This window comes from Protopterus annectens, chromosome 13.part0, assembly GCF_019279795.1.
Source record: "Protopterus annectens isolate FY-2018-M chromosome 13.part0, PAN1.0, whole genome shotgun sequence".
In the NCBI taxonomy this organism is placed as follows: Eukaryota; Metazoa; Chordata; order Ceratodontiformes; family Protopteridae; genus Protopterus; species Protopterus annectens.
Genome location: NC_056747.1, coordinates 513,120,053 through 513,132,332, shown reverse-complemented (window position 1 = coordinate 513,132,332; position 12,280 = coordinate 513,120,053).

Genomic DNA, 12,280 nt, shown 5'->3' with positions numbered 1-12,280 from the left:
ATGTTGGAGGTGAGTAAACACTAAAGACAACCAAAAAGACAGACCAAGCAAGGAAGCAATCTGCTTGGAAGAGCCTTATCTGCATTACATTAGTGTATTGCTGCCTTATGTACTCAGCTCTCCGCTTCAGAACATCTCAGGAAATTAACAAACCTGAAGAAAATAGTATCTTGACTGTTTAGTTATGCTACCAATTGGATAATAATATTGCACAGTAATAACTGGACACCCTTTTAAGGGCCTTTGAGTAGCTGATAATTATTAGCTGGGTGCTGGCAGGGTACTACCGTATAGTCTGGGGAAAAGGGGCACAGAACCTGTGCCAGCCTTCCCCAGAAGTGTCTGTGTGGTTGCATAAACTCATCTGAAAGTGCGTGTGTGTCAGCTACTTGGGCAGGGACGCGAAGCACTGGTTGGACAGAGAGGGAGCTAGAGATTTTAGCTTGCCCAGCTGGCTGAAATCTGGACCCTATAGCTGTGCCAATGGAGAGTCTTAATGGGGACCTGGAGAGCAAGGGAGCGACCAGCCTCTGACTGACTGTGATTTCTATGTGCTCTTAAGGGAAATTGCACTTTACTGTGTGAATTTGTTATCCTTTCCTCATATATGAGACGCCCCTCTGGTGTTAGTGGTGAGGATCGAGGCTCATTGATTGCGGGGCCAGGGCATGTGTGTCACAGTGATATACTCATAGCTGAGGTTTTGTATACTGAAAGACACAATAGCATGACAAGATTATTACAGTGGGGGTTGTACAAACACTACTACATACTGGCTGATGAAAAGACTGGAAATATGATCCAGAAAGAAATACTGAAAATTAGCAAGTACTGTTCACATGGGATCATCCCATACCAATGGTCAAGAAAACAAAAGCAAAAAAAAACAGAAACAAGGACAAAACTAGTATTAATTATTGAAACAGCTGCAACTTGTGACTATAGTGTCCTGCATACTGAGAAATACAAAGTTAGGATATGCAAGGATAAACTAGGGCGATATGCAATAATGACACCCAGAAAGTTATAATAATAGTAGTTGGAGCTACATGACTGATAATAAAGAATTTTCAAACATATCTAAATATGCTGTCAATACAAGTATCACTATATGAGCTACATATTAAGATAGAACTAAACACCCTAATACTGATTGATTTTATCTACCCTGCCATTAACTGGGAAAACTACTCCTGTACCAACACCTTTGCCCAACGGTTCTTGGAATTCATAAATTCCAACGCCCTGGATCAACTAATCCATAGTCCCACCAGGGGGTCCAATATTCTAGACCTGGTCATTACCAACAAGGGAAATCAATGCTCCACACCTATGGTCACCCCCTCGTTAGTCAGGTCTGACCATAAGCTAATCACCCTTAACATCCAGATCCCACCCCCCACTCCGCAGTAAGGAAACCTCCATAAAAAAACTTCTCCAAAGCTAACTTCATACTACTCAAGTTAGAAGTGACAAACTTCATGATGCCCATGCAGACGGAAACTGAAAGTTCAACTGCTGAATCCTACACTAAGGCACTGTACGAGCACGTCCACTCATGCATGAATCGTGCCATCCCAAATAGAACCAAGGTGCTCTCATCCAAAAAAAGGAAGCCAATCTGGTGGTCCCCTGCCATAAACAAACTTTACAACAAAAAGAAGAAACTGTCGCAGAAAAGAGGAAAATCCCAGGATGCAAAAAACTCCCTTACAAGCCTCAGTAAGAAACTGAGATCCCTCATAAAATCCTCCAAAGCTAGTTATGAAAATAAAATTGCCAAATATTCCAAAGACGACCACAAGGCATTCTATAACTATGTCAAGAATCTAAATGGCAATGCTCAGATCTGCTCTGAGCTAAAACAGAATGGCATTAAATATACTGATCTCAAGGATATTGCCAATATCCTGGCAGATCGATTCAGTGCCAACTTCACCACCCTCTCACCCCCTAAATGGCCCATCTCAATACCGGAAGATTGCCAAATTCTGGTAATAATGGCCACACAGGTAAAAAACGCACTCTCCAAAGCTAAGAATACAGCATCCATGGGACCAGATGACATCCCGGGCTGTGTACTACATGAACTACAAAATAAACTGGCACCTCACCTAAGTGTCAAATTTAATCATAGCCTCACCTCAGGATTCGTGCCCACTGAGTGGCGCACAGCTACAGTTATCCCATTCCACAAGGGGGAATCCACCTTGGATCCCGGAAACTACCGTCCCATCAGTCTGACAAGCCTTATCTGCAAGGCCATGGAGCGTATTATCATGGAACTTATAAACAAAGACATTGGCAACCTTCAGACACTGGACCCCACCCAGTTTGGGTTCGTGAAGGGCCGATCTTGTCTCCTGAACCTGAATGACTTCTTCGAATCAGTCTCCAGAGCCATGGACAAGGGTAAGGTAGTCCACACAACCTATCTAGACCTTGCCAAGGCCTTTGACACCATCCCCCACTCTGGAATCATAGATAAACTTACTAAACTGGGCATTAATCCCTACATCACCCAATGGGTTGCTAACTGGCTTACTGAAAGAACCCACACTGTAAAAGTAGCCGACTCCAAATCCAGCTCCAGACAAGTGATAAGTGGAGTACCTCAGGGTTCAGTCCTGGGACCGCTCTTGTTTGGCATCTACTTCTCTGAAGTACAGGCCAACACTATGGGACTCTGGCTAACAAAGTTTGCAGATGACTGCAAACTGGGAGCCATTACTGAATCCCCAAATGATGTGGATACTCTACAAAAGGGCCTTACAGAAACAGATGCTTGGTGCCAGAGCCATGGGCTCAAGCTCAATGCCAAGAAATGTATAGTTATCCCCTTTGGGAAAAAACATGTATCCATGAATTACCATATAGGTGGCAGTACACTAAACACTGAAAGTGTGATAAGAGACTTAGAGACACAGGTGGACAGTGGTCTCACCTTCGATAACCACATCGCCACAACAGTCAAGAAATCCTTCTATAAGGCACACCTCATCACTAAGGGCTTTTCATCCAGAAAAAAGGAGGTCATTGTCCCACTGTACTCATCCCTCATTAGACCCATTATAGAATACAATGCCCCGTTTGGTATGTACCTCTCAAGACATCTGCAACAACTGGAAAGGCCGCAGAAATACCTCACTAAAAGAATCACAGGCCTAAAGCAGATGCCCTATGCTGACCGCTTTAAAAAACTCCAGCTATACTCTGTCGGATATTGTCTACTCAGAGGCGATCTCTGCTTAACATACAAGGCCATGTCAAACCCAGAGCTGTTGGACATGCTACACTTAAAGAAATCCCAATTACTCAGAGCCACACGCTCCAGGGATCTAAACCTTGTCATCACAATAAACAAAACATGCTGGAGGGATAGGTTCCTGACCCAGAGACTCCCCAGATTCTGGAATAGATTGCCCATACATGTCAAGCAGAGTGCCTCTCTGGCCCTCTTCAAAAGGAACCTTGATGATTGGATGGGAGAAAGGAAATTCACCCCGGGGATCATGTCAGTTGCCCTGCTAGACAGGGGTCCAGGGAAGTAAATAGTGTGGGAAGAAATAGCCAGGGAATTGTTATGGCTAGGCTTGTATAGGCCCTAGGGCTGATAGCCTAGTACCAACCTATGAACCTACAGAAGGCAATTCTGAGTATACTATGAGTACTAAGAAAAGAATGAAGAATATTAATTTAATGAATGATAATTGTACCTCAAATTAGTAGAGAGGTACATTCCTGTCGGTAACAACTGTCCAGAGTTTCACAGACTGTCCAGAGTTTTGCTTCATAGTTTTGGTCTGTTCCTCATAAAATTTGTGTTTTTCTGGCAAATCATTGAGGACTGAATTCAATAAATAACATACATTTTAGTTTTAGACTTTATATCCTTCAGAAAACGTGGTCTAAAATAAATCCATTTTTTTCTGTCAATTTTCCAAGTTTATAAGAGAAATATTTAACATCTGTTCCTGTTTTTAGGTTTTTGTGCCCCCATTATTTTAGGCTTTGCCCAGATTTCTTGCTCTAAGAGGATGAGAGGTATTGATGGTTTTAGCAACCCTAAATATTTGTTTAAATTAAAGAGAGATGACTGAGTGCATGCAGTAGTACTGTATCTAGACAGGGCCAAAGAAGACAGCTGCTCAGGGTGCAAGCTGTTAGGGGGCACGACTATCATTGCAACATAGCTGATGATTGGACATGAGTTCTGTGCCGACAGCCAGTTAAGCAACTACAGCTAAATATGGTATCTCTCAGCTGCTTAAATGACTTTCAAATTAAAAATGCTTTAGTAATTGTAGCAAAGAGCTTGTAGAAGCAATTTACTACACATTTGGCTTCAGAGGAGCTTTTTTGGTCCTCGGTTTTGGAGGAAGTCCTCAACTTCAGGTTAGCCATGGCTGGCTCTGCTCGTGTGTGTGTGTGTGTGTGTGTGTGTGTGTGTGTGTGTGTGTGTGTGTGTGTGTGTGTGTGTGTGTGTGTGTGAACTCTATTGACACCAACAGGTGCCTTTGGCTTCCTTTATTACCTTTTCATAAATTAATGCAAAATCATATTACATGAAAACGATTGAAATACTTTATCTTAAAGTTTACATGATAAGTAACACAACTCTACTGATATCTGACCTCTGTCTAGTGCAACTAAAGAGATAGAGATGTAACTGCTGTTCATATAGTAATTAATATGTTTTTAACTGTTATATTTTTGTAAATATCTCAAAAATCATAGTGTTGCTTGCCTCATACAAAAGCTCACAGCTGAATGAACAAAATGCTGTTAACAGGTTATGTACAGTTTGAGTGGTTACTGAGGTATTTAAGTTGCATACAAAACATTACAAAATCTGCCTATTTACTGATTTTATTGTGAGTTATACAATCAAGTTCTAATACATAAAAATCTAATGAATATTACTGCTGTAAAAATTAATTTTTATTGAATTATTACATTTTACACTTCATTGGTGGCAGTTATGGTTCTAGAGGTATAAACATCTGTTTGAACTCTGAGCATATAACTTTATGTTGTGAAAACAATTCTCAAGATGCAACCATTGCAGGTTGGTATCTGCTGTGATAACAGTCTGAAAACCAGTTTTTGAACACAGAATTTAGATAATGCAGGTAAAGTTCATTAATAAAAAGGAGATGGTCTACGCTACAACATCAAAGGCCTTTTGGGGTTCACTGAATATGACCTCAGTAAGCCTTCAGCACACACTGCTCAGTACAGTGTATCTGTGAGGAAAAAGAAGAGCTTTATTGGTGCTGTGCCCTTTACTGAAGCTATGCTGATGGCTTGTGCACAGGCTATAGGCCTTAACATGGGCCTGCAGCTGTGAGGCTGCTGCCTTCTTTAAGATTTTGGTCAGAATAGGAACTAGTGCAGTTGTTCAATCCACTTTCCAAGGCCAAGAACCATGCTTCTATGGAGCTGGATTCTATGGAGTTTTATAACATATCGGGCTGCTTACTGACCATCCTGAAACAGGACCTGTCAGACCTTTACAGAAGCTATTAAATGTCAGCCTCCACTTAGGCTTTGTGTCAGATGAATGGATGATAGCAACTGTCATCCCCTTGCACAAAGGTGGGGCATCAACGGGCCCAGTAAATTATAGACCCATAAGTATGACCAGCCAGATCTGTGAGGCTAATGAAAGGATCATTATAAAATTAATAAATAAAGACATATATAACTTACCAACTCTGGACCCAATGAAGTTAGGACTTCTAAGGGCAGACCCTGCCTTCTTAATCTGGTTGACATCTTTAAAAAGGAACCAAAGCAATGGATGAGGGTAAATCAGTGCACACTGCATATCTAGACCTTGAAAAGCATTCAACACCATCACACAGTCAAGTATTGCGAATAAACTATCCTAGTTAAATGTTAATCCTTATTTAACTCATTGGATAACAATTTGGTTCACAACTAGAACCCAAGAAATTAGGGTGGTCTGCTCTACATCCTCCAAAAGATATATGACTAGTGGTATACCCCATGGTTCAGTCCTTGGACCACTCCTCTTTGGCATTTACTTCTTAAAGGTCAGAGTTAGTGTTAAGGATTTACAGCTGACTAAGTCCGCAGATGACTGTAAATTTAGTGTCATCATAAATTCCCCAGAGGACACCAAAATACTCCAAGAGGGCCTTTCCCAAACTAACAGCTGGTATCAAAACCATGGACTAAAACTGAATGCCAAGAAATAATAATATTCTTCAGCAAGCAACAATTCCCTTGTAACTATCACATGACAATACACCCCTGAAAACTGATCCAGTAGTTAGACACCTGGAAATCTAAATAGACCATGAACTGTCCTTTGATCACCATGTAGCCATTATTGTAAAAAAGTGATTTTTTTTATTGCACAGATTATTTTAAGAGTATGGCATCCAGATCCAAGGATGTGATTGTTCCACTTTATTCCCAATCTTCAGTCCAATAAATGAACATAAAGCCCAGATATGTACTTGTCCAAACATTTGATATAACTGAAATCATAAAAAATATGCAGACCATCTCAAAGCCTTGTGCTTTTTCATGCTGTCATACAGGCTACTGAGAGGTAATCTTTGTCTCTCGTACAGAACCTCAGCAGACCATATCCTATAAGACCTACTACACATTCACAAGTCGAATGGGGGCATAAAAACATGCTCAGGAGATCTAAATCTCTTTTGCAATATAACTATAACATGTTGGAGAGATAGATATATACTACAGAGAATACCACCCTCTGTAGAATCATCTTCCTCTCCACATAATGCAAATTATTTCTCTTACATTATTCATATGTAAACTGGATGAACGGATGGGTAATCACAAATTCAACCATGGTTTAGCACCATTGCCTTTCATGGATAGGGGCAATATGTAAATGTTTTGCTTATCTCTGGTTTATTCATACTTAAAAATTAAGGGAATATATGGCTAGACTTCTAAAGAGCATCATGGATCAATAGCCTAGCAAGTACCTATGAACCTATAATCCTAGTCAATATGATTTTGTAAAAGGTAGGTCATGCTTGCTTAATTTGGTTGACTTTTTTGAGGCTGTAACTGATGCCAGTGATGGGGTTATGCCATTCATAACACTTATTGCAACTTTGCTGAAGCATTTGATATGATTCCCCATTCAGACATTGTTGATTTAATAAATTTACCAGCTTAAATCTTAACTCATTTATTACTTGGTGGATTGCTTGTGGTATACCCCATGGTTCTGTCCTTGGATCACTCCTCTTTGGCATTTACTTCTTGAAGGTCAAAGTTCTCTTATAGAACACATGGGATAATTGTTAGTGATACCTTCTCATTTAATAGTTACCAGCAAAGTCCCTCAGGGATCTGTGCTGGGCCTCCTCTTTTTGGCATTTTCTTCTCCAAAGACCAAGGTCTGTGGATGACACAGTTTGTGAATGACTGTAAACAGAGTGTCACAACTGATTCCCCTACAAACTCCTATGTTCTCAAAGAAGGGCTAGATAGAGTTAGTGTCTAATGTTTGACCATGGCCTAAGACTTAACACAAAAAAATGAAGTTGTGTCACATTTTGGAAACAAGTCTTTCCCAATAATTATCACAAAAATGGAACCACGGTTAATAGGTTCATAGGTAGGTACTAGGCTATCTGCCCGAGGGCATTTATAAGCCTAGCCAGAGTGTGTCAGCTTTCGCCGCCCCATTGATTAATTAACTGAGCCTCTGTTAAGCAGAGCCAATGAAGTGATCCCAGGGGTGTATTTTCTGTTACCCATCCACTCGTCAAGGTTTCTCTTGAAGAGTGTTAGTGAGGGGCTCTGCCTAATGTAGATAGGAATTTTGTTCCAAAGCATGGGGAGTCTCTGTGACAGGAATCTATCCCTCCAGCATGTTCTATTTATTGTAGTGGCAAGGTTTAGCTCACTAGAGCACGTGGCTCGCAGTGACTTGGATTTCTTTAGGTGGAGCATGTCCATCAATTCTGAGTTGGACATGGCTTTGTAAGTCAGGCAGAGATCACCTCTGAGTAAGTGATATGCCACTGAGTACAGCCAAAGTTTTTTCAGTCGATCTGCATAGGACATATGTTTGAGGCCAGTAATCCTCTTGGTGAGGTACTTTTGTGGTCTTTCCAGCTGTTGGAAGTGTCTTGTGAGGTACATCCCAAATGGGGCATTGTACTCTATGATGGGTCTGTTGAGTGATAAGTAGAGGGGCACTATAACCTCTTTATTTCTAGATGCAAAGCCTTTAGTAATTATATGGGCCACATAGAAGGATTTCATAACTACTTTGGCAATATGATTGTCAAAGGAGAGATTAATATCTACCTGGGTCCCCAGATGTCTTATTACCTCTTCTGTATTAAGGGGGCTGCCACCTATGTGGTAATTCATGGGTGTTTTGTTTTTCCCAAATGGGATGACTATGCATTTTTTGGCATTTAGCTTGATGCCATGACTTTGACACCAGGTGTCCGTCTCAGTAAGGCCTTTTTGGAGGATTTCCATATCAGCTGGAGAGTCAATTATGGCTCCCAGTTTGCAGTCATCAGTGAACTTGGTTAGCTATAGTCCTCCTGTGTTTGCCTGTACTTCTGAGAAGTATATGCTGAACAGTAGGGGTCCCAGGACTGAGCCTTGCGGGACACCACTTGTGACTGGTTTAGATTCGGACCTGGAGCCTGCTATTCTTACCGCGCGAGTTCTGTCTGTAAGCCAGTTGGCAACCCATATTGTGACATAGGGGTTTATGTTCAGGCTGGTGAGTTTTTCTATAATACCTGAGTGAGGAATGGTGTTGAACGCCTTGGCGAGGTCAAGGTAGGCTGTGTGAACCACCTTTCCCTCGTCTATGGCCTTGGTGACTGTCTTAAAGAAGTCAATCAGGTTTAGTAGGCATGATCTGGCCTTAACAAAGCCGAACTGGGTCGGTTCAAGTGTTTGGAGGCTCCCAATGTCTTTGTTGAGTTCCATGATGATGCGCTCCATAGCCTTGCAGACCAGGCTAGTCAGGCTTGTGGAGCGGAATAGCCGTTGCTGTGCACCATTCTATGGGCATGGAGCCTGTGGAGAGGCTGAGGTTGAACAGTGTGTTTAGGTGGGGGGTTAGTTTGTTCTGTAGTTCGTGTAAGACGCATCCTGAGACACCATCTGGCCCCATTGATGCTGTGTTTTTGGCTTTTGAAAGGACTGTTTTCACCTGTGGTCTGTGATACTACACTTTTCCGGTATTGTTGCGGGCCCTTTTGGAGGTGAGACGGGGGTGAAGTTTGCACTGAATCTATCTGCCAGGATGTTGGCAATATCAGTAGGTTCAGTATATTTTGTGCTCTTTTGCACTAGCTCAGAGCATCTGTGAGTTGCCAGTTAGATTCATGACATAGCTAAAGAATGCTTTGTGGTTATCTTTCGAATCCTTGGCTATTTTTCTTTCGAAGTTAGCCTTGGATGATTTTATGAGGGACCTTAGTTTCTTACTGATACTGATCAGGGATGTTTTTCCTTCTTGGGATTTGCTTTTTTTCTGAACTAGTTTCCTCCTTTTATTGTATAACCTGTTTATGGTAGGGGTCCACAAGACTGGTTTCCTTCTCTTAGGGGAGTGAGTTTTGGTTTTGCTAGGGATGGCACAATCCATGCATCCTTGTAGGTGCTCATAGAGTGCATTTCTAAAGGATTCTGCATCTTGGGCAGCATTATCCTTTAGCGTAGGGGCTGTGAAACTTACCACCTCTGTCTTACGTAAGGTGAAGTTTGCTTTAGAAAAGTTTTTCACTGTGGTTTCTTTGGTTGGGGGTGGTGGTGGGGTGTGGACATCCAGAGGGGTTAGGTTATAGTCTGATCTAACCAGTGACAGGTTGCCCTCCGGTGTGGAACACCTGTCGCCCATGTTGGTGATGACCAGGTCCAATATGTTTTCACCTCTGGTAGGGGAGTTTACCAGCTGATCCAGGGCATTTGAGTTGATAAATTCCAGGAAGTGCTGAGCCTGGGAGTTTGTACTCAAGTAGTTTTCCCAGTTAATGGTAGAGTAATTGAAATTGCCCAATATCAGGGTGTTCGGTAGGACCTTCATGTTTTCTAGTGTCTCCAGAAAGGCAGAGTGGTGGTCCTGGGTCATGGAGGGTGATATGTAGCAGGCCACAATTTGCATTGCAGATTTGCCCGATATTAGTTGCACATGGATGATCTCAGAGGTATCATGCTGCACCACTAACCTGGAGGTGTAGGTATCCTTGATGAATATGGATGCACTCCCTCCTTTTGTGTTTTGGTCCATGTTCTGTGGCCGAAATGTGTGGTATGAGTTGTAGCCCAGTAGTGCTGGAGTTCTCTCTGGAGCCTTGAACCAGGTTTCATTTACTGCACAGATGCCGACGTTCTTTATACTGAGGAGTGCTTCGAGCGCATGCATTTTGAGATTTAAACTGCTGGGGTTGAGTAGCATAACCCTCATTTTTTTATTTGTGCTATTTATGGAGGTGAATTTGACTTTTGAGCCTTGCCTAAAAAGGCACTATGGGGGCAGGAAGAGCCTTGGCCAGTATTTGAAAGCCTAGGGGTGACAGGTGCAAGCCGTCTCTTGTGAAGCAATGCAGCTTATCGAGCATGTCGTCCCAGGCTGACAGACACTGGATCCCCTTTGAATGACACCAGAAGCTTAGCCAACTGTTGAAATTTATCATTTTTTCTTTATACTGAGGTATCATTCTTGGTGAGGGCAGGATGCTACTCAGGGTCAGGGTCATACCCGCCTGGGCTACATGATCAGAGAGCTCTTCCATGTCTCTTTTCATGTAGTCCAGGGAGGTATGTCTCAGGTCATTCACACCAACATGAACAATGACAGAGTCATATTTGTACTTGTTCTGGCGTGACCTGAGTGCTTGTGTTATGTGGCGGATTTTGGCTCCTGACAGGCAGCTAACAGTAACCTTCTCCTTGTCCAGCCTAGTGAGTGGGACATCAGTGTGCCTGATTATAGAGTCACCTATTGCTAGTGTGTTAGGTATGTTATTTCGCGTTAAGGGCTGTGATTGTGCAGCACATTGATTTTGTGTTGTATGTGTTGTCTGGTTTGTGACAGGAGGTGCAGGTTTTTGGGTGTCTGCTTTGGAGCTCTCGGATGCTTTTGCAGGTTTTTATTTAGAGCTTCCGAGTATGATTTAGTGTATTTATGTGTATTTTTTGCCAGTGCTGATTTAGTAGGTCTGTGTGAGGCTGGAGGTGTGGTGCAAGTGTTAACCTTCTCCTCATGACTGTCTGTTCCGGCCTTGGGTGGAGAGACCTTAGCCTCCAGTTTGGCTGTATAATTGCATCTCTTGTATATGTTAGTGTTTTGTGGTAGGAGGAGAGGGTTGTCTGTGTACATGAGGCAGTTGTAACATTGCCTCAGGATATCCAGGTTCACCAGCTGGGCTGGAGAGTACACCTGAAGTTGCCCTTTGGTCATGCCTAAATAGTAGGGTGAGCTGCTTAATCGCTTGGTTGGTGAGGGGTGGATAAAGAGTCTTGCGCTGCTGGGCAATCAAGTGTCGGGGTATATTAGTGCTTGCTATTAGGTCTGAGCAAATGCTGGACTGTAGGATGCTTTTTCAGTGCTTAGGTTGAGAGACTAGTTTCAAGGGAAAAACTGAAGAGGAGACTTAGTGGAGCCAGGAATAATTTAACCATAGCTAACCGTTGCTGCCCGGCGCTCAAAACCGTGCAAACACGATATTTAAACTACTAAATTCTGGGCTGGAACCACTCCTCCAGGGACAGATGGCTGCTCAATGTTCCCCTCTCTCATAGATGAACAGAGAAACGTCCCTCTATCCAAGTAAGGTATGGGCAACTCAGAAACTTGTAACACAGCCCTGAATTCAGCACTAGTTTGAAAACTGGACTATACTAGCTTAGAAGGGTGGGAAACAAGGAATGTTTTTTTTTTTTTTTTTTTTTTTTTTAAGGTTGTTAGAAATCTAGGAACTTTCATCAACAATGAGCTGTCCTTGATAAATCAAGCATCACTTATAGTAATAAATTGTTTTTATTGCTCAGTTAATTAGTTAATTAAATTTATATCCTCTGTATCCAAAGAGGTCTTACTCCCCAAGCATTCCTCCTGTACTCACAGTTATTGAATATAATCCTCTGATTAGTATGTATCTTACTAAACATGAATCCCAAGCTGAAAGACCTCAACATTTCCTAATCAAAAGAGTAGGCTCCCTTAGTTATCCAACTTGATTACAAAGTCTTTCACTTTTTTCCATCTCATACAGACTACTATATG